Below are 16,109 nucleotides of genomic sequence, written 5' to 3' on the forward strand. Positions count from 1 at the left end.
GCCACTAATGTGAAAAAACCTACAGCACCTGGTGTTCCCATGTTGTCTCCCACCCAAGTACTAACCAGGCCCAACACTGCTTAGCTTCCAAGATCAGACGAGATTGGGCATATCCAATGTGGTATGGCTGTAGGTGAGATACAGGCACTTTTTTGCCCTCTTCTACTTCTAGCACCAGGTAAGCTAATAAAAAAGTTTCGTAACTGTTTTTGCTTACTGAAAAAAATCATGTGTTGGCAATGTAAAAAGACCTACAGGACATGATATTAGCAGGGGATCTTAAATTAAACTACTAAAGAGGCTCAACACTGTTTAGCTGCCAAAAGCAGTTGGAATTGGGCCTAAACAGTGTGGTAAGTCTTTAGGTGATGGCTATTGTGTATGTTTGACCTCTTCTAAATGTCTGTGCTGGCAATAAAAAGAAAAAGTTTCCAATTTAAATAGATAGAGAATAAAAACAATTTGCCAGTAACATGAAAAAACCTACAGCACCTGGTGTTCCCATGTGGTCTCCCAGCCAAGTACTAACCAGGCCCAACACTGCTTGGCTTCCAAGATCAGACGAGATTGGGCCTATCCAATGTGGTATGGCTGTAGGTGAGATACATGCACTTTTTTGCCCTCTTCTACTTCTATCACCAGGTAAGCTAATAAAAAAGTTTCCTAACTGTTTTGGCTTAATGAAAAAAATCATGTTTTGGTAATGTAAAAAGACCTACAGGACATTATATTAGCAGGGGATCTTATATTAAACTACTAAAGAGGCTCATACACTGTTTAGCTGCCAAAAGCAGTTGGAATTGGGCCTAAACAGTGTGGTAAGTCTTTAGGTGATGGCTATTGTGTCTGTTTGACCTCTTCCAAATGTCTGTACTGGCAATAAAAAGAAAAAGTTTCCAATTTAAATAGCTAGAGAATAAAAACAATTTGCCAGTAATGTGAAAAAAACCTACAGCACCAGGTGTTCCCATGTGGTCTCCCACCCAAGTACTAACCAGGCCCAACACTGCTTAGCTTCCAAGATCAGACGAGATTGGGCCTATCCAATGTGGTATGGCTGTACGTGAGATACATGCTCTTTTTTGCCCTCTTCTCTTCTATCACCAGGTAAGCTAATAAAAAAGCTTCCTAACTGTTTTTGCTTACTGAAAAAAATCATGTGTTGGTAATGTAAAAAGACCTACAGGACATGATATTAGCAGGGGATCTTAAATTAAACTACTAAAGAGGCTCAACACTGTTTAGCTGCCAAAAGCAGTTGGAATTGGGCCTAAACAGTGTGGTAAGTCTTTAGGTGATGGCTATTGTGTCTGTTTGACCTCTTACAAATGTCTCTACAGGCAATAAAAAGAAAAAGTTTCCAATTTAAATAGCTAGAGAATAAAAACAATTTGCCAGTAATGTGAAAAAACCTACAGCACCTGGTGTTCCCATGTGGTCTCCCACCCAAGTACTAACCCAACACTGCTTAGCTTCCAAGATCAGACGAGATTGGGCATATCCAATGTGGTATGGCTGTAGGTGAGATACAGGCACTTTTTTGCCCTCTTCTACTTCTATCACCAGGTAAGCTAATAAAAAAGTTTCGTAACTGTTTTTGCTTACTGAAAAAAATCATGTGTTGGCAATGTAAAAAGACCTACAGGACATGATATTAGCAGGGGATCTTAAATTAAACGACTAAAGAGGCTCAACACTGTTTAGCTGCCAAAAGCAGTTGGAATTGGGCCTAAACAGTGTGGTAAGTCTTTAGGTGATGGCTATTGTGTATGTTTGACCTCTTCTAAATGTCTGTGCTGGCAATAAAAAGAAAAAGTTTCCAATTTAAATAGATAGAGAATAAAAACAATTTGCCAGTAATGTGAAAAAACCTACAGCACCTGGTGTTCCCATGTGGTCTCCCACCCAAGTACTAACCAGGCCCAACACTGCTTAGCTTCCAAGATCAGATGAGATTGGGCCTATCCAATGTGGTATGGCTGTAGGTGAGATACATGCTCTTTTTTGCCCTCTTCTCTTCTATCACCAGGTAAGCTAATAAAAAAGCTTCCTAACTGTTTTTGCTTACTGAAAAAAATCATGTGTTGGTAATGTAAAAAGACCTACAGGACATGATATTAGCAGGGGATCTTAAATTAAAATACTAAAGAGGCTCAACACTGTTTAGCTGCCAAAAGCAGTTGGAATTGGGCCTAAACAGTGTGGTAAGTCTTTAGGTGATGGCTATTGTGTATGTTTGACCTCTTCTAAATGTCTGTGCTGGCAATAAAAAGAAAAAGTTTCCAATTTAAATAGATAGAGAATAAAAACAATTTGCCAGTAATGTGAAAAAACCTACAGCACCTGGTGTTCCCATGTGGTCTCCCACCCAATTACTAACCAGGCCCAACACTTCTTAGCTTCCAAGATCAGACGAGATTGGGCCTATCCAATGTGGTATGGCTGTAGGTGAGATACATGCACTTTTTTGCCCTCTTCTACTTATATCACCAGGTAAGCTAATAAAAAAGTTTCCTAACTGTTTTGGCTTAATTAAAAAAATCATGTTTTGGTAATGTAAAAAGACCTACAGGACATGATATTAGCAGGGGATCTTAAATTAAACTACTAAAGAGGCTCAACACTGTTTAGCTGCCAAAAGCAGTTGGAATTGGGCCTAAACAGTGTGGTAAGTCTTTAGGTGATGGCTATTGTGTCTGTTTGACCTCTTACAAATGTCTCTACAGGCAATAAAAAGAAAAAGTTTCCAATTTAAATAGCTAGAGAATAAAAACAATTTGCCAGTAATGTGAAAAAACCTACAGCACCTGGTGTTCCCATGTGGTCTCCCACCAAAGTACTAACCAGGCCCAACACTGCTTAGCTTCCAAGATCAGACGAGATTGGGCCTATCCAATGTGGTATGGCTGTAGGTGAGATACAGGCACTTTTTTGCCCTCTTCTACTTCTATCACCAGGTAAGCTAATAAAAAAGTTTCGTAACTGTTTTTGCTTACTGAAAAAAATCATGTGTTGGCAATGTAAAAAGACCTACAGGACATGATATTAGCAGGGGATCTTAAATTAAACGACTAAAGAGGCTCAACACTGTTTAGCTGCCAAAAGCAGTTGGAATTGGGCCTAAACAGTGTGGTAAGTCTTTAGGTGATGGCTATTGTGTCTGTTTGACCTCTTACAAATGTCTCTACAGGCAATAAAAAGAAAAAGTTTCCAATTTAAATAGCTAGAGAATAAAAACAATTTGCCAGTAATGTGAAAAAACCTACAGCACCTGGTGTTCCCATGTTGTCTCCCACCCAAGTACTAACCAGGCCCAACACTGCTTAGCTTCCAAGATCAGACGAGATTGGGCATATCCAATGTGGTATGGCTGTAGGTGAGATACAGGCACTTTTTTGCCCTCTTCTACTTCTATCACCAGGTAAGCTAATAAAAAAGTTTCGTAACTGTTTTTGCTTACTGAAAAAAATCATGTGTTGGCAATGTAAAAAGACCTACAGGACATGATATTAGCAGGGGATCTTAAATAAACTACTAAAGAGGCTCAACACTGTTTAGCTGCCAAAAGCAGTTGGAATTGGGCCTAAACAGTGTGGTAAGTCTTTAGGTGATGGCTATTGTGTATGTTTGACCTCTTCTAAATGTCTGTGCTGGCAATAAAAAGAAAAAGTTTCCAATTTAAATAGATAGAGAATAAAAACAATTTGCCAGTAACGTGAAAAAACCTACAGCACCTGGTGTTCCCATGTGGTCTCCTAGCCAAGTACTAACCAGGCCCAACACTGCTTGGCTTCCAAGATCAGACGAGATTGGGCCTATCCAATGTGGTATGGCTGTAGGTGAGATACATGCACTTTTTTGCCCTCTTCTACTTCTATCACCAGGTAAGCTAATAAAAAAGTTTCCTAACTGTTTTGGCTTAATGAAAAAAAACATGTTTTGGTAATGTAAAAAGACCTACAGGACATTATATTAGCAGGGGATCTTAAATTAAACTACTAAAGAGGCTCATACACTGTTTAGCTGCCAAAAGCAGTTGGAATTGGGCCTAAACAGTGTGGTAAGTCTTTAGGTGATGGCTATTGTGTCTGTTTGACCTCTTCCAAATGTCTGTACTGGCAATAAAAAGAAAAAGTTTCCAATTTAAATAGCTAGAGAATAAAAACAATTTGCCAGTAATGTGAAAAAAACCTACAGCACCAGGTGTTCCCATGTGGTCTCCCACCCAAGTACTAACCAGGCCCAACACTGCTTAGCTTCCAAGATCTGACGAGATTGGGCCTATCCAATGTGGTATGGCTGTAGGTGAGATACATGCTCTTTTTTGCCCTCTTCTCTTCTATCACCAGGTAAGCTAATAAAAAAGCTTCCTAACTGTTTTTGCTTACTGAAAAAAATCATGTGTTGGTAATGTAAAAAGACCTACAGGACATGATATTAGCAGGGGATCTTAAATTAAACTACTAAAGAGGCTCAACACTGTTTAGCTGCCAAAAGCAGTTGGAATTGGGCCTAAACAGTGTGGTAAGTCTTTAGGTGATGGCTATTGTGTCTGTTTGACCTCTTACAAATGTCTCTACAGGCAATAAAAAGAAAAAGTTTCCAATTTAAATAGCTAGAGAATAAAAACAATTTGCCAGTAATGTGAAAAAACCTACAGCACCTGGTGTTCCCATGTTGTCTCCCACCCAAGTACTAACCAGGCCCAACACTGCTTAGCTTCCAAGATCAGACGAGATTGGGCATATCCAATGTGGTATGGCTGTAGGTGAGATACAGGCACTTTTTTGCCCTCTTCTACTTCTATCACCAGGTAAGCTAATAAAAAAGTTTCGTAACTGTTTTTGCTTACTGAAAAAAATCATGTGTTGGCAATGTAAAAAGACCTACAGGACATGATATTAGCAGGGGATCTTAAATTAAACGACTAAAGAGGCTCAACACTGTTTAGCTGCCAAAAGCAGTTGGAATTGGGCCTAAACAGTGTGGTAAGTCTTTAGGTGATGGCTATTGTGTATGTTTGACCTCTTCTAAATGTCTGTGCTGGCAATAAAAAGAAAAAGTTTCCAATTTAAATAGATAGAGAATAAAAACAATTTGCCAGTAATGTGAAAAAACCTACAGCACCTGGTGTTCCCATGTGGTCTCCCACCCAAGTACTAACCAGGCCCAACACTGCTTAGCTTCCAAGATCAGATGAGATTGGCCCTATCCAATGTGGTATGGATGTAGGTGAGATACATGCACTTTTTTGCCCTCTTCTACTTCTATCACCAGGTAAGCTAATAAAAAAGTTTCCTAACTGTTTTGGCTTAATGAAAAAAAATCATGTTTTGGTAATTCAAAAAGACCTACAGGACATGATATTAGCAGGGGATCTTAAATGAAACAACTAAAGAGGCTCATACACTGTTTAGCTGCCAAAAGCAGTTGGAATTGGGCCTAAACAGTGTGGTAAGTCTTTAGGTGATGGCTATTGTGTCTGTTTGACCTCTTCCAAATGTCTGTACTGGCAATAAAAAGAAAAAGTTTCCAATTTAAATAGCTAGATAATAAAAACAATTTGCCAGTAATGTGAAAAAACCTACAGCACCAGGTGTTCCCATGTGGTCTCCCACCCAAGTACTAACCAGGCCCAACACTGCTTAGCTTCCAATATCAGACGAGATTGGGCCTATCCAATGTGGTATGGCTGTAGGTGAGATACATGCTCTTTTTTGCCCTCTTCTCTTCTATCACCAGGTAAGCTAATAAAAAAGCTTCCTAACTGTTTTTGCTTACTGAAAAAAATCATGTGTTGGTAATGTAAAAAGACCTACAGGACATGATATTAGCAGGGGATCTTAAATTAAAATACTAAAGAGGCTCAACACTGTTTAGCTGCCAAAAGCAGTTGGAATTGGGCCTAAACAGTGTGGTAAGTATTTAGGTGATGGCTATTGTGTATTTTTGACCTCTTCTAAATGTCTGTGCTGGCAATAAAAAGAAAAAGTTTCCAATTTAAATAGATAGAGAATAAAAACAATTTGCCAGTAATGTGAAAAAACCTACAGCACCAGGTGTTCTCATGTGGTCTCCCACCCAAGTACTAACCAGGCCCAACACTGCTTAGCTTCCAAGATCAGACGAGATTGGGCCTATCCAATGTGGTATGGCTGTAGGTGAGATACATGCTCTTTTTTGACCTCTTCTCTTCTATCACCAGGTAAGCTAATAAAAAAGCTTCCTAACTGTTTTTGCTTACTGAAAAAAATCATGTGTTGGTAATGTAAAAAGACCTACAGGACATGATATTAGCAGGGGATCTTAAATTAAACTACTAAAGAGGCTTAACACTGTTTAGCTGCCAAAAGCAGTTGGAATTGGGCCTAAACAGTGTGGTAAGTCTTTAGGTGATGGCTATTGTGTCTGTTTGACCTCTTACAAATGTCTCTACAGGCAATAAAAAGAAAAAGTTTCCAATTTAAATAGCTAGAGAATAAAAACAATTTGCCAGTAATGTGAAAAAACCTACAGCACCTGGTGTTCCCATGTTGTCTCCCACCCAAGTACTAACCAGGCCCAACACTGCTTAGCTTCCAAGATCAGACGAGATTGGGCATATCCAATGTGGTATGGCTGTAGGTGAGATACAGGCACTTTTTTGCCCTCTTCTACTTCTATCACCAGGTAAGCTAATAAAAAAGTTTCGTAACTGTTTTTGCTTACTGAAAAAAATCATGTGTTGGCAATGTAAAAAGACCTACAGGACATGATATTAGCAGGGGATCTTAAATTAAACTACTAAAGAGGCTCAACACTGTTTAGCTGCCAAAAGCAGTTGGAATTGGGCCTAAACAGTGTGGTAAGTCTTTAGGTGATGGCTATTGTGTATGTTTGACCTCTTCTAAATGTCTGTGCTGGCAATAAAAAGAAAAAGTTTCCAATTTAAATAGATAGAGAATAAAAACAATTTGCCAGTAAAGTGAAAAAACCTACAGCACCTGGTGTTCCCATGTGGTCTCCCAGCCAAGTACTAACCAGGCCCAACACTGCTTAGCTTCCAAAATCAGACGAGATTGGGCCTATCCAATGTGGTATGGCTGTAGGTGAGATACATGCACTTTTTTGCCCTCTTCTACTTCTATCACCAGGTAAGCTAATAAAAAAGTTTCCTAACTGTTTTGGCTTAATGAAAAAAATCATGTTTTGGTAATGTAAAAAGACCTACAGGACATTATATTAGCAAGGGATCTTAAATGAAACTACTAAAGAGGCTCATACACTGTTAGCTGCCAAAAGCAGTTGGAATTGGGCCTAAACAGTGTGGTAAGTCTTTAGGTGATGGCTATTGTGTCTGTTTGACCTCTTCCAAATGTCTGTACTGGCAATAAAAAGAAAAAGTTTCCAATTTAAATAGCTAGAGAATAAAAACAATTTGCCAGTAATGTGAAAAAAACCTACAGCACCAGGTGTTCCCATGTGGTCTCCCACCCAAGTACTAACCAGGCCCAACACTGCTTAGCTTCCAAGATCAGACGAGATTGGGCCTATCCAATGTGGTATGGCTGTAGGTGAGATACATGCTCTTTTTTGCCCTCTTCTCTTCTATCACCAGGTAAGCTAATAAAAAAGCTTCCTAACTGTTTTTGCTTACTGAAAAAAATCATGTGTTGGTAATGTAAAAAGACCTACAGGACATGATATTAGCAGGGGATCTTAAATTAAACTACTAAAGAGGCTCAACACTGTTTAGCTGCCAAAAGCAGTTGGAATTGGGCCTAAACAGTGTGGTAAGTCTTTAGGTGATGGCTATTGTGTCTGTTTGACCTCTTACAAATGTCTCTACAGGCAATAAAAAGAAAAAGTTTCCAATTTAAATAGCTAGAGAATAAAAACAATTTGCCAGTAATGTGAAAAAACCTACAGCACCTGGTGTTCCCATGTGGTCTCCCACCCAAGTACTAACCAGGCCCAACACTGCTTAGCTTCCAAGATCAGACGAGATTGGGCATATCCAATGTGGTATGGCTGTAGGTGAGATACAGGCACTTTTTTGCCCTCTTCTACTTCTATCACCAGGTAAGCTAATAAAAAAGTTTCGTAACTGTTTTTGCTTACTGAAAAAAATCATGTGTTGGCAATGTAAAAAGACCTACAGGACATGATATTAGCAGGGGATCTTAAATTAAACTACTAAAGAGGCTCAACACTGTTTAGCTGCCAAAAGCAGTTGGAATTGGGCCTAAACAGTGTGGTAAGTCTTTAGGTGATGGCTATTGTGTATGTTTGACCTCTTCTAAATGTCTGTGCTGGCAATAAAAAGAAAAAGTTTCCAATTTAAATAGATAGAGAATAAAAACAATTTGCCAGTAATGTGAAAAAACCTACAGCACCTGGTGTTCCCATGTGGTCTCCCACCCAAGTACTAACCAGGCCCAACACTGCTTAGCTTCCAAGATCAGATGAGATTGGGCCTATCCAATGTGGTATGGCTGTAGGTGAGATACATGCTCTTTTTTGCCCTCTTCTCTTCTATCACCAGGTAAGCTAATAAAAAAGCTTCCTAACTGTTTTTGCTTACTGAAAAAAATCATGTGTTGGTAATGTAAAAAGACCTACAGGACATGATATTAGCAGGGGATCTTAAATTAAAATACTAAAGAGGCTCAACACTGTTTAGCTGCCAAAAGCAGTTGGAATTGGGCCTAAACAGTGTGGTAAGTCTTTAGGTGATGGCTATTGTGTATGTTTGACCTCTTCTAAATGTCTGTGCTGGCAATAAAAAGAAAAAGTTTCCAATTTAAATAGATAGAGAATAAAAACAATTTGCCAGTAATGTGAAAAAACCTACAGCACCTGGTGTTCCCATGTGGTCTCCCACCCAATTACTAACCAGGCCCAACACTTCTTAGCTTCCAAGATCAGACGAGATTGGGCCTATCCAATGTGGTATGGCTGTAGGTGAGATACATGCACTTTTTTGCCCTCTTCTACTTATATCACCAGGTAAGCTAATAAAAAAGTTTCCTAACTGTTTTGGCTTAATTAAAAAAATCATGTTTTGGTAATGTAAAAAGACCTACAGGACATGATATTAGCAGGGGATCTTAAATTAAACTACTAAAGAGGCTCAACACTGTTTAGCTGCCAAAAGCAGTTGGAATTGGGCCTAAACAGTGTGGTAAGTCTTTAGGTGATGGCTATTGTGTCTGTTTGACCTCTTACAAATGTCTCTACAGGCAATAAAAAGAAAAAGTTTCCAATTTAAATAGCTAGAGAATAAAAACAATTTGCCAGTAATGTGAAAAAACCTACAGCACCTGGTGTTCCCATGTGGTCTCCCACCAAAGTACTAACCAGGCCCAACACTGCTTAGCTTCCAAGATCAGACGAGATTGGGCCTATCCAATGTGGTATGGCTGTAGGTGAGATACAGGCACTTTTTTGCCCTCTTCTACTTCTATCACCAGGTAAGCTAATAAAAAAGTTTCGTAACTGTTTTTGCTTACTGAAAAAAATCATGTGTTGGCAATGTAAAAAGACCTACAGGACATGATATTAGCAGGGGATCTTAAATTAAACGACTAAAGAGGCTCAACACTGTTTAGCTGCCAAAAGCAGTTGGAATTGGGCCTAAACAGTGTGGTAAGTCTTTAGGTGATGGCTATTGTGTCTGTTTGACCTCTTACAAATGTCTCTACAGGCAATAAAAAGAAAAAGTTTCCAATTTAAATAGCTAGAGAATAAAAACAATTTGCCAGTAATGTGAAAAAACCTACAGCACCTGGTGTTCCCATGTTGTCTCCCACCCAAGTACTAACCAGGCCCAACACTGCTTAGCTTCCAAGATCAGACGAGATTGGGCATATCCAATGTGGTATGGCTGTAGGTGAGATACAGGCACTTTTTTGCCCTCTTCTACTTCTATCACCAGGTAAGCTAATAAAAAAGTTTCGTAACTGTTTTTGCTTACTGAAAAAAATCATGTGTTGGCAATGTAAAAAGACCTACAGGACATGATATTAGCAGGGGATCTTAAATAAACTACTAAAGAGGCTCAACACTGTTTAGCTGCCAAAAGCAGTTGGAATTGGGCCTAAACAGTGTGGTAAGTCTTTAGGTGATGGCTATTGTGTATGTTTGACCTCTTCTAAATGTCTGTGCTGGCAATAAAAAGAAAAAGTTTCCAATTTAAATAGATAGAGAATAAAAACAATTTGCCAGTAACGTGAAAAAACCTACAGCACCTGGTGTTCCCATGTGGTCTCCTAGCCAAGTACTAACCAGGCCCAACACTGCTTGGCTTCCAAGATCAGACGAGATTGGGCCTATCCAATGTGGTATGGCTGTAGGTGAGATACATGCACTTTTTTGCCCTCTTCTACTTCTATCACCAGGTAAGCTAATAAAAAAGTTTCCTAACTGTTTTGGCTTAATGAAAAAAAACATGTTTTGGTAATGTAAAAAGACCTACAGGACATTATATTAGCAGGGGATCTTAAATTAAACTACTAAAGAGGCTCATACACTGTTTAGCTGCCAAAAGCAGTTGGAATTGGGCCTAAACAGTGTGGTAAGTCTTTAGGTGATGGCTATTGTGTCTGTTTGACCTCTTCCAAATGTCTGTACTGGCAATAAAAAGAAAAAGTTTCCAATTTAAATAGCTAGAGAATAAAAACAATTTGCCAGTAATGTGAAAAAAACCTACAGCACCAGGTGTTCCCATGTGGTCTCCCACCCAAGTACTAACCAGGCCCAACACTGCTTAGCTTCCAAGATCTGACGAGATTGGGCCTATCCAATGTGGTATGGCTGTAGGTGAGATACATGCTCTTTTTTGCCCTCTTCTCTTCTATCACCAGGTAAGCTAATAAAAAAGCTTCCTAACTGTTTTTGCTTACTGAAAAAAATCATGTGTTGGTAATGTAAAAAGACCTACAGGACATGATATTAGCAGGGGATCTTAAATTAAACTACTAAAGAGGCTCAACACTGTTTAGCTGCCAAAAGCAGTTGGAATTGGGCCTAAACAGTGTGGTAAGTCTTTAGGTGATGGCTATTGTGTCTGTTTGACCTCTTACAAATGTCTCTACAGGCAATAAAAAGAAAAAGTTTCCAATTTAAATAGCTAGAGAATAAAAACAATTTGCCAGTAATGTGAAAAAACCTACAGCACCTGGTGTTCCCATGTTGTCTCCCACCCAAGTACTAACCAGGCCCAACACTGCTTAGCTTCCAAGATCAGACGAGATTGGGCATATCCAATGTGGTATGGCTGTAGGTGAGATACAGGCACTTTTTTGCCCTCTTCTACTTCTATCACCAGGTAAGCTAATAAAAAAGTTTCGTAACTGTTTTTGCTTACTGAAAAAAATCATGTGTTGGCAATGTAAAAAGACCTACAGGACATGATATTAGCAGGGGATCTTAAATTAAACGACTAAAGAGGCTCAACACTGTTTAGCTGCCAAAAGCAGTTGGAATTGGGCCTAAACAGTGTGGTAAGTCTTTAGGTGATGGCTATTGTGTATGTTTGACCTCTTCTAAATGTCTGTGCTGGCAATAAAAAGAAAAAGTTTCCAATTTAAATAGATAGAGAATAAAAACAATTTGCCAGTAATGTGAAAAAACCTACAGCACCTGGTGTTCCCATGTGGTCTCCCACCCAAGTACTAACCAGGCCCAACACTGCTTAGCTTCCAAGATCAGATGAGATTGGCCCTATCCAATGTGGTATGGATGTAGGTGAGATACATGCACTTTTTTGCCCTCTTCTACTTCTATCACCAGGTAAGCTAATAAAAAAGTTTCCTAACTGTTTTGGCTTAATGAAAAAAAATCATGTTTTGGTAATTCAAAAAGACCTACAGGACATGATATTAGCAGGGGATCTTAAATGAAACAACTAAAGAGGCTCATACACTGTTTAGCTGCCAAAAGCAGTTGGAATTGGGCCTAAACAGTGTGGTAAGTCTTTAGGTGATGGCTATTGTGTCTGTTTGACCTCTTCCAAATGTCTGTACTGGCAATAAAAAGAAAAAGTTTCCAATTTAAATAGCTAGATAATAAAAACAATTTGCCAGTAATGTGAAAAAACCTACAGCACCAGGTGTTCCCATGTGGTCTCCCACCCAAGTACTAACCAGGCCCAACACTGCTTAGCTTCCAATATCAGACGAGATTGGGCCTATCCAATGTGGTATGGCTGTAGGTGAGATACATGCTCTTTTTTGCCCTCTTCTCTTCTATCACCAGGTAAGCTAATAAAAAAGCTTCCTAACTGTTTTTGCTTACTGAAAAAAATCATGTGTTGGTAATGTAAAAAGACCTACAGGACATGATATTAGCAGGGGATCTTAAATTAAAATACTAAAGAGGCTCAACACTGTTTAGCTGCCAAAAGCAGTTGGAATTGGGCCTAAACAGTGTGGTAAGTATTTAGGTGATGGCTATTGTGTATTTTTGACCTCTTCTAAATGTCTGTGCTGGCAATAAAAAGAAAAAGTTTCCAATTTAAATAGATAGAGAATAAAAACAATTTGCCAGTAATGTGAAAAAACCTACAGCACCAGGTGTTCTCATGTGGTCTCCCACCCAAGTACTAACCAGGCCCAACACTGCTTAGCTTCCAAGATCAGACGAGATTGGGCCTATCCAATGTGGTATGGCTGTAGGTGAGATACATGCTCTTTTTTGACCTCTTCTCTTCTATCACCAGGTAAGCTAATAAAAAAGCTTCCTAACTGTTTTTGCTTACTGAAAAAAATCATGTGTTGGTAATGTAAAAAGACCTACAGGACATGATATTAGCAGGGGATCTTAAATTAAACTACTAAAGAGGCTTAACACTGTTTAGCTGCCAAAAGCAGTTGGAATTGGGCCTAAACAGTGTGGTAAGTCTTTAGGTGATGGCTATTGTGTCTGTTTGACCTCTTACAAATGTCTCTACAGGCAATAAAAAGAAAAAGTTTCCAATTTAAATAGCTAGAGAATAAAAACAATTTGCCAGTAATGTGAAAAAACCTACAGCACCTGGTGTTCCCATGTTGTCTCCCACCCAAGTACTAACCAGGCCCAACACTGCTTAGCTTCCAAGATCAGACGAGATTGGGCATATCCAATGTGGTATGGCTGTAGGTGAGATACAGGCACTTTTTTGCCCTCTTCTACTTCTATCACCAGGTAAGCTAATAAAAAAGTTTCGTAACTGTTTTTGCTTACTGAAAAAAATCATGTGTTGGCAATGTAAAAAGACCTACAGGACATGATATTAGCAGGGGATCTTAAATTAAACTACTAAAGAGGCTCAACACTGTTTAGCTGCCAAAAGCAGTTGGAATTGGGCCTAAACAGTGTGGTAAGTCTTTAGGTGATGGCTATTGTGTATGTTTGACCTCTTCTAAATGTCTGTGCTGGCAATAAAAAGAAAAAGTTTCCAATTTAAATAGATAGAGAATAAAAACAATTTGCCAGTAAAGTGAAAAAACCTACAGCACCTGGTGTTCCCATGTGGTCTCCCAGCCAAGTACTAACCAGGCCCAACACTGCTTAGCTTCCAAAATCAGACGAGATTGGGCCTATCCAATGTGGTATGGCTGTAGGTGAGATACATGCACTTTTTTGCCCTCTTCTACTTCTATCACCAGGTAAGCTAATAAAAAAGTTTCCTAACTGTTTTGGCTTAATGAAAAAAATCATGTTTTGGTAATGTAAAAAGACCTACAGGACATTATATTAGCAAGGGATCTTAAATGAAACTACTAAAGAGGCTCATACACTGTTAGCTGCCAAAAGCAGTTGGAATTGGGCCTAAACAGTGTGGTAAGTCTTTAGGTGATGGCTATTGTGTCTGTTTGACCTCTTCCAAATGTCTGTACTGGCAATAAAAAGAAAAAGTTTCCAATTTAAATAGCTAGAGAATAAAAACAATTTGCCAGTAATGTGAAAAAAACCTACAGCACCAGGTGTTCCCATGTGGTCTCCCACCCAAGTACTAACCAGGCCCAACACTGCTTAGCTTCCAAGATCAGACGAGATTGGGCCTATCCAATGTGGTATGGCTGTAGGTGAGATACATGCTCTTTTTTGCCCTCTTCTCTTCTATCACCAGGTAAGCTAATAAAAAAGCTTCCTAACTGTTTTTGCTTACTGAAAAAAATCATGTGTTGGTAATGTAAAAAGACCTACAGGACATGATATTAGCAGGGGATCTTAAATTAAACTACTAAAGAGGCTCAACACTGTTTAGCTGCCAAAAGCAGTTGGAATTGGGCCTAAACAGTGTGGTAAGTCTTTAGGTGATGGCTATTGTGTCTGTTTGACCTCTTACAAATGTCTCTACAGGCAATAAAAAGAAAAAGTTTCCAATTTAAATAGCTAGAGAATAAAAACAATTTGCCAGTAATGTGAAAAAACCTACAGCACCTGGTGTTCCCATGTGGTCTCCCACCCAAGTACTAACCAGGCCCAACACTGCTTAGCTTCCAAGATCAGACGAGATTGGGCATATCCAATGTGGTATGGCTGTAGGTGAGATACAGGCACTTTTTTGCCCTCTTCTACTTCTATCACCAGGTAAGCTAATAAAAAAGTTTCGTAACTGTTTTTGCTTACTGAAAAAAATCATGTGTTGGCAATGTAAAAAGACCTACAGGACATGATATTAGCAGGGGATCTTAAATTAAACGACTAAAGAGGCTCAACACTGTTTAGCTGCCAAAAGCAGTTGGAATTGGGCCTAAACAGTGTGGTAAGTCTTTAGGTGATGGCTATTGTGTATGTTTGACCTCTTCTAAATGTCTGTGCTGGCAATAAAAAGAAAAAGTTTCCAATTTAAATAGATAGAGAATAAAAACAATTTGCCAGTAATGTGAAAAAACCTACAGCACCTGGTGTTCCCATGTGGTCTCCCACCCAAGTACTAACCAGGCCCAACACTGCTTAGCTTCCAAGATCAGATGAGATTGGGCCTATCCAAAGTGGTATGGCTGTAGGTGAGATACATGCTCTTTTTTGCCCTCTTCTCTTCTATCACCAGGTAAGCTAATAAAAAAGCTTCCTAACTGTTTTTGCTTACTGAAAAAAATCATGTGTTGGTAATGTAAAAAGACCTACAGGACATGATATTAGCAGGGGATCTTAAATTAAAATACTAAAGAGGCTCAACACTGTTTAGCTGCCAAAAGCAGTTGGAATTGGGCCTAAACAGTGTGGTAAGTCTTTAGGTGATGGCTATTGTGTATGTTTGACCTCTTCTAAATGTCTGTGCTGGCAATAAAAAGAAAAAGTTTCCAATTTAAATAGATAGAGAATAAAAACAATTTGCCAGTAATGTGAAAAAACCTACAGCACCTGGTGTTCCCATGTGGTCTCCCACCCAATTACTAACCAGGCCCAACACTGCTTAGCTTCCAAGATCAGACGAGATTGGGCCTATCCAATGTGGTATGGCTGTAGGTGAGATACATGCACTTTTTTGCCCTCTTCTACTTATATCACCAGGTAAGCTAATAAAAAAGTTTCCTAACTGTTTTGGCTTAATGAAAAAAATCATGTTTTGGTAATGTAAAAAGACCTACAGGACATGATATTAGCAGGGGATCTTAAATGAAACTACTAAAGAGGCTCATACACTGTTTAGCTGCCAAAAGCAGTTGGAATTGGGCCTAAACAGTGTGGTAAGTCTTTAGGTGATGGCTATTGTGTCTGTTTGACCTCTTCCAAATGTCTGTACTGGCAATAAAAAGAAAAAGTTTCCAATTTAAATAGCTAGAGAATAAAAACAATTTGCCAGTAATGTGAAAAAACCTACAGCACCTGGTGTTCCCATGTGGTCTCCCACCCAAGTACTAACCAGGCCCAACACTGCTTAGCTTCCAAGATCAGACGAGATTGGGCATATCCAATGTGGTATGGCTGTAGGTGAGATACAGGCACTTTTTTGCCCTCTTCTACTTCTATCACCAGGTAAGCTAATAAAAAAGTTTCGTAACTGTTTTTGCTTACTGAAAAAAATAATGTGTTGGCAATGTAAAAAGACCTACAGGACATGATATTAGCAGGGGATCTTAAATTAAACTACTAAAGAGGCTCAACACTGTTTAGCTGCCAAAAGCAGTTGGAATTGG

At 39.1% G+C, this 16,109-nt stretch overlaps 32 non-coding genes and 3 pseudogenes across 32 annotated transcripts; all 35 read right to left on the bottom strand.

The window, feature by feature from the left end:
• Window positions 1-16: 16 nt before the first annotated feature.
• LOC146023514 (5S ribosomal RNA) lies at window positions 17-135 on the bottom strand. Its single transcript, XR_014452929.1, has one exon. It is a non-coding gene; the product is annotated as a 5S ribosomal RNA (ribosomal RNA).
• Window positions 136-480: 345 nt separating this feature from the next.
• Window positions 481-599, bottom strand: LOC146023573 (5S ribosomal RNA). Its single transcript, XR_014452986.1, has one exon. It is a non-coding gene; the product is annotated as a 5S ribosomal RNA (ribosomal RNA).
• Window positions 600-946: 347 nt separating this feature from the next.
• Window positions 947-1,065, bottom strand: LOC146023736 (5S ribosomal RNA). The gene has a single exon (XR_014453143.1). It is a non-coding gene; the product is annotated as a 5S ribosomal RNA (ribosomal RNA).
• Window positions 1,066-1,409: 344 nt separating this feature from the next.
• On the bottom strand, window positions 1,410-1,523 carry LOC146025144 (5S ribosomal RNA; annotated as a pseudogene).
• Window positions 1,524-1,868: 345 nt separating this feature from the next.
• LOC146021507 (5S ribosomal RNA) lies at window positions 1,869-1,987 on the bottom strand. The gene has a single exon (XR_014450990.1). It is a non-coding gene; the product is annotated as a 5S ribosomal RNA (ribosomal RNA).
• Window positions 1,988-2,331: 344 nt separating this feature from the next.
• LOC146024727 (5S ribosomal RNA) lies at window positions 2,332-2,450 on the bottom strand (annotated as a pseudogene).
• Window positions 2,451-2,795: 345 nt separating this feature from the next.
• Window positions 2,796-2,914, bottom strand: LOC146022613 (5S ribosomal RNA). Its single transcript, XR_014452061.1, has one exon. It is a non-coding gene; the product is annotated as a 5S ribosomal RNA (ribosomal RNA).
• A 345-nt stretch (window positions 2,915-3,259) lies between these two features.
• LOC146023515 (5S ribosomal RNA) lies at window positions 3,260-3,378 on the bottom strand. Its single transcript, XR_014452930.1, has one exon. It is a non-coding gene; the product is annotated as a 5S ribosomal RNA (ribosomal RNA).
• Window positions 3,379-3,722: 344 nt separating this feature from the next.
• On the bottom strand, window positions 3,723-3,841 carry LOC146024516 (5S ribosomal RNA). The gene has a single exon (XR_014453893.1). It is a non-coding gene; the product is annotated as a 5S ribosomal RNA (ribosomal RNA).
• A 347-nt stretch (window positions 3,842-4,188) lies between these two features.
• LOC146021714 (5S ribosomal RNA) lies at window positions 4,189-4,307 on the bottom strand. Its single transcript, XR_014451191.1, has one exon. It is a non-coding gene; the product is annotated as a 5S ribosomal RNA (ribosomal RNA).
• A 344-nt stretch (window positions 4,308-4,651) lies between these two features.
• LOC146023516 (5S ribosomal RNA) lies at window positions 4,652-4,770 on the bottom strand. The gene has a single exon (XR_014452931.1). It is a non-coding gene; the product is annotated as a 5S ribosomal RNA (ribosomal RNA).
• A 345-nt stretch (window positions 4,771-5,115) lies between these two features.
• Window positions 5,116-5,234, bottom strand: LOC146024541 (5S ribosomal RNA). The gene has a single exon (XR_014453917.1). It is a non-coding gene; the product is annotated as a 5S ribosomal RNA (ribosomal RNA).
• A 347-nt stretch (window positions 5,235-5,581) lies between these two features.
• On the bottom strand, window positions 5,582-5,700 carry LOC146023775 (5S ribosomal RNA). Its single transcript, XR_014453181.1, has one exon. It is a non-coding gene; the product is annotated as a 5S ribosomal RNA (ribosomal RNA).
• Window positions 5,701-6,044: 344 nt separating this feature from the next.
• On the bottom strand, window positions 6,045-6,163 carry LOC146022682 (5S ribosomal RNA). Its single transcript, XR_014452127.1, has one exon. It is a non-coding gene; the product is annotated as a 5S ribosomal RNA (ribosomal RNA).
• A 344-nt stretch (window positions 6,164-6,507) lies between these two features.
• LOC146023517 (5S ribosomal RNA) lies at window positions 6,508-6,626 on the bottom strand. Its single transcript, XR_014452932.1, has one exon. It is a non-coding gene; the product is annotated as a 5S ribosomal RNA (ribosomal RNA).
• Window positions 6,627-6,971: 345 nt separating this feature from the next.
• On the bottom strand, window positions 6,972-7,090 carry LOC146023876 (5S ribosomal RNA). Its single transcript, XR_014453277.1, has one exon. It is a non-coding gene; the product is annotated as a 5S ribosomal RNA (ribosomal RNA).
• Window positions 7,091-7,436: 346 nt separating this feature from the next.
• Window positions 7,437-7,555, bottom strand: LOC146022236 (5S ribosomal RNA). Its single transcript, XR_014451701.1, has one exon. It is a non-coding gene; the product is annotated as a 5S ribosomal RNA (ribosomal RNA).
• A 344-nt stretch (window positions 7,556-7,899) lies between these two features.
• Window positions 7,900-8,018, bottom strand: LOC146023222 (5S ribosomal RNA). The gene has a single exon (XR_014452645.1). It is a non-coding gene; the product is annotated as a 5S ribosomal RNA (ribosomal RNA).
• A 345-nt stretch (window positions 8,019-8,363) lies between these two features.
• On the bottom strand, window positions 8,364-8,482 carry LOC146021508 (5S ribosomal RNA). Its single transcript, XR_014450991.1, has one exon. It is a non-coding gene; the product is annotated as a 5S ribosomal RNA (ribosomal RNA).
• Window positions 8,483-8,826: 344 nt separating this feature from the next.
• On the bottom strand, window positions 8,827-8,945 carry LOC146024728 (5S ribosomal RNA; annotated as a pseudogene).
• Window positions 8,946-9,290: 345 nt separating this feature from the next.
• On the bottom strand, window positions 9,291-9,409 carry LOC146022615 (5S ribosomal RNA). The gene has a single exon (XR_014452062.1). It is a non-coding gene; the product is annotated as a 5S ribosomal RNA (ribosomal RNA).
• A 345-nt stretch (window positions 9,410-9,754) lies between these two features.
• LOC146023519 (5S ribosomal RNA) lies at window positions 9,755-9,873 on the bottom strand. Its single transcript, XR_014452934.1, has one exon. It is a non-coding gene; the product is annotated as a 5S ribosomal RNA (ribosomal RNA).
• Window positions 9,874-10,217: 344 nt separating this feature from the next.
• Window positions 10,218-10,336, bottom strand: LOC146024517 (5S ribosomal RNA). Its single transcript, XR_014453894.1, has one exon. It is a non-coding gene; the product is annotated as a 5S ribosomal RNA (ribosomal RNA).
• Window positions 10,337-10,683: 347 nt separating this feature from the next.
• On the bottom strand, window positions 10,684-10,802 carry LOC146021715 (5S ribosomal RNA). The gene has a single exon (XR_014451192.1). It is a non-coding gene; the product is annotated as a 5S ribosomal RNA (ribosomal RNA).
• Window positions 10,803-11,146: 344 nt separating this feature from the next.
• On the bottom strand, window positions 11,147-11,265 carry LOC146023521 (5S ribosomal RNA). Its single transcript, XR_014452935.1, has one exon. It is a non-coding gene; the product is annotated as a 5S ribosomal RNA (ribosomal RNA).
• Window positions 11,266-11,610: 345 nt separating this feature from the next.
• On the bottom strand, window positions 11,611-11,729 carry LOC146024542 (5S ribosomal RNA). Its single transcript, XR_014453918.1, has one exon. It is a non-coding gene; the product is annotated as a 5S ribosomal RNA (ribosomal RNA).
• Window positions 11,730-12,076: 347 nt separating this feature from the next.
• LOC146023776 (5S ribosomal RNA) lies at window positions 12,077-12,195 on the bottom strand. The gene has a single exon (XR_014453182.1). It is a non-coding gene; the product is annotated as a 5S ribosomal RNA (ribosomal RNA).
• A 344-nt stretch (window positions 12,196-12,539) lies between these two features.
• LOC146022683 (5S ribosomal RNA) lies at window positions 12,540-12,658 on the bottom strand. The gene has a single exon (XR_014452128.1). It is a non-coding gene; the product is annotated as a 5S ribosomal RNA (ribosomal RNA).
• Window positions 12,659-13,002: 344 nt separating this feature from the next.
• On the bottom strand, window positions 13,003-13,121 carry LOC146023522 (5S ribosomal RNA). Its single transcript, XR_014452936.1, has one exon. It is a non-coding gene; the product is annotated as a 5S ribosomal RNA (ribosomal RNA).
• Window positions 13,122-13,466: 345 nt separating this feature from the next.
• LOC146023877 (5S ribosomal RNA) lies at window positions 13,467-13,585 on the bottom strand. The gene has a single exon (XR_014453278.1). It is a non-coding gene; the product is annotated as a 5S ribosomal RNA (ribosomal RNA).
• A 346-nt stretch (window positions 13,586-13,931) lies between these two features.
• Window positions 13,932-14,050, bottom strand: LOC146022237 (5S ribosomal RNA). Its single transcript, XR_014451702.1, has one exon. It is a non-coding gene; the product is annotated as a 5S ribosomal RNA (ribosomal RNA).
• Window positions 14,051-14,394: 344 nt separating this feature from the next.
• Window positions 14,395-14,513, bottom strand: LOC146023233 (5S ribosomal RNA). The gene has a single exon (XR_014452656.1). It is a non-coding gene; the product is annotated as a 5S ribosomal RNA (ribosomal RNA).
• A 345-nt stretch (window positions 14,514-14,858) lies between these two features.
• LOC146022596 (5S ribosomal RNA) lies at window positions 14,859-14,977 on the bottom strand. The gene has a single exon (XR_014452044.1). It is a non-coding gene; the product is annotated as a 5S ribosomal RNA (ribosomal RNA).
• Window positions 14,978-15,321: 344 nt separating this feature from the next.
• Window positions 15,322-15,440, bottom strand: LOC146023923 (5S ribosomal RNA). The gene has a single exon (XR_014453323.1). It is a non-coding gene; the product is annotated as a 5S ribosomal RNA (ribosomal RNA).
• Window positions 15,441-15,786: 346 nt separating this feature from the next.
• Window positions 15,787-15,905, bottom strand: LOC146023244 (5S ribosomal RNA). The gene has a single exon (XR_014452667.1). It is a non-coding gene; the product is annotated as a 5S ribosomal RNA (ribosomal RNA).
• Between the last annotated feature and the right edge of the window lie 204 nt (window positions 15,906-16,109).

This window comes from Crinia signifera, chromosome 7, assembly GCF_055691185.1.
Source record: "Crinia signifera chromosome 7, ASM5569118v1, whole genome shotgun sequence".
Taxonomy (NCBI): domain Eukaryota; kingdom Metazoa; phylum Chordata; class Amphibia; order Anura; family Myobatrachidae; genus Crinia; species Crinia signifera.